Source organism: Littorina saxatilis, linkage group LG13, assembly GCF_037325665.1.
Source record: "Littorina saxatilis isolate snail1 linkage group LG13, US_GU_Lsax_2.0, whole genome shotgun sequence".
Classification (NCBI taxonomy): domain Eukaryota; kingdom Metazoa; phylum Mollusca; class Gastropoda; order Littorinimorpha; family Littorinidae; genus Littorina; species Littorina saxatilis.
Window position 1 is genome coordinate 6,292,971 of NC_090257.1, and position 2,500 is coordinate 6,295,470.

At 43.6% G+C, this 2,500-nt stretch overlaps 1 protein-coding gene across 1 annotated transcript in view; it reads right to left on the reverse strand.

Annotated features, from left to right (window-relative positions):
* LOC138946349 (monocarboxylate transporter 14-like) overlaps window positions 1–2,500 on the reverse strand; it is a 28,572-nt gene that overhangs the window by 20,682 nt on the left and 5,390 nt on the right. The gene's annotated exons all lie outside the window — the stretch shown is intronic.

A 2,500-nucleotide genomic window follows, 5' to 3' on the forward strand; every position in this document is an offset into this window, starting at 1 on the left:
CACCAAGCTGAAATGCAATACCGAAGTCCGGCCTTCGTCGAAGATTTCTTGGCCAAAATTTCAATCAATTTGATTGAAAAATGAGGGTGTGACAGTGCCGCCTCAACTTTTACAAAAAGCCGGATATGACGTCATGGGACAAATAATGTTCACTTGCTGACGCGCGCACTTCAATGCTGCTGCTGCTGCTACTGCTGCTGCTTTGCCGCCTTAATGCAAGAGCGTGTATCCTCTGGCACTCACTTGCCAGAACGTTTGGCGCCAACACCCTCCCCCCTCCCTCCTTACTTCTAGGTCCCGCCCACATCCGCTATCTCCATTCCTTCCCCCTTCCTCTCCATCCTTGTCCAGTCAAATACCATCGCATCACCTTCAGTTTAAAAACAATTTATCGTTCCTCTAAACTGACACTTTTGGCGTGGGTCCCAGCGAAAGAAATTCTTGCTCGCGTGTGAGAGCCTTGAGAGCTCAGTGGCTGTGTGTGTTGGTAGTGTATGTGAAGACGCAGGGGCGGACGAGGGGGGGGGGGCACAGGGGGCACGTGCCCCCCCCCCCCCCCCGAAAAAAAAAAAAAAAAAAGATTTTTCTATGCTGATTCTATGATCATTTCTAAGTTCAAATGGCACCAGATGGCACCATTTTGCTTCTTTGGGCAACATTTTTTTCCGGGGGAGCATGCCCCCGGACCCCCCTAGCAAATTCGGGCGCTTCGCGCCCATCACATTCACTTTCGATTCAAAGTGCCCCCCCCCCCCCCCCCTTACAAAGCAACTGATCCGCCCCCGAGACGGTTTGCCTCTCCAGCTCAACTCTGGCCAGGGTTTTACATGGGATAGGACAACGTCTCCACTTGGATGAATACCAAAATTCAACACCCTAACAGCGTCCTGTGCAGGGGTAGACCTTGTAAATGAGTTAATTTAATACAAGAAGAAGAAAAATGTGCCATTGATGTCCGATAAGACATTCATTCTTCATAAATGTCCCGCGCTGTGACAGAGAACCCCCAGCGTGTTTACTGTTGGTATGTGACCAAGTGGAGGGAAGGTCTGACCCCGTGTAAAGTCTGGCCAGCACTGAGCTGGTGAGCCGATCGTTTAGACGGGGAGAACTGTGCCTTTGAAACATTATTCATTTCAGAGTCGGCGCCTTTACTTTTTTTTTAAATGTTTTATTTGAACTGCAATTGGGTTACACAAACACTCCTGAAAGAGCGAATAAAACGAACCAACTCATATTCCAATGTGTAAGCTCTAGCAAAGCAAATTTGCTTTCCGTTGTATACACAAACGGAAACTGTGCACGACTGAAATGGATTCATATTTGCCGGAGAGAGACAGAGAGAGACAGAGAGAGAGACAGAGACAGAGACACAGCGAGACACAGAGAGAGAGACACAGAGAGAGAGAGACAGAGAGAGAGAGAGAGAGAGAGAGAGAGAGAGAGAGAGAGAGAGAGAGAACAAGAACAAGAACAAGATTTTATTCCTTTAAGGCCTTAGCCCCTTTCGGAAGGGGGCTGGTTACACAAAAGTAAAGCGTGTGTGCAGCAGCAATCCACACACGCGTCGTTTCAAGTGAACAGAAGAAAAGACAATGTATAATCACAAAATACTAATGCTTAAACAGCATTTTCTAAACATTTAAATGAAAAATACAAGAAATTAGCTACATTGCAAAGTATAGTTTCATTTTTCACAGACAACAACAGTGCAAGTTTGAAGTTCGAAGGACATCTACAAAATTTTGCTGGAATAAATTGACGTCTTAGATTTTTCAGTGCAGGGCAGCATAAAACAAAATGCAATTCATCTTCAGTAGATTGACACAAACGACAGACCAAATTATTTTCACTTACAGCTTTATACCTTTCTGTATGTAAAGCAAGTCTGGAAATACCAAATCTAAATTTAACCAAAACATTTAAAATGTGTCTGTTTACTGGAATTGACAAGTATGTTTCTACAAGATTTGTTGTCTTAAAGGTACGGTACAATGCAAACCGGTCGCTAGTCTGAATATGGTTATCCCACTCTTGCCACCGGCAGTCAATAATGCGTTGCTTAAAACATGCCAAAAACGAATTAATACAGGCTACACCTTGGTTAATCCATACATACTGAAAACCATATCGATACAGGCACAACCGTACCTGTGATGCCCAAGTAGATTTACCTCTGCTATCTAGAGTAAACAACATCTTATATGCTTTACGAGGTAATCTACTGTCATCCATTCTTGTCAGTTTCAGCCAGTATCTTATGCAACGTACATATGAATTTAAGTAAATGGGATAACGTCCAAATTCACCATATACAAGATCATTAGGAGTACGCCTGTCAACACCTAAAAAACGTTTTAAAGCAAACAAATGCACCTTTTCTACTGTTGCTGCCTGCATCAGACCCCATACCTCAGCACCATACTGAACAATAGGTTGAACTTGTGAGTCAAAAAGCTTGGTAAAAACATCCAAAGACAATCTATCGAATTTATACAAA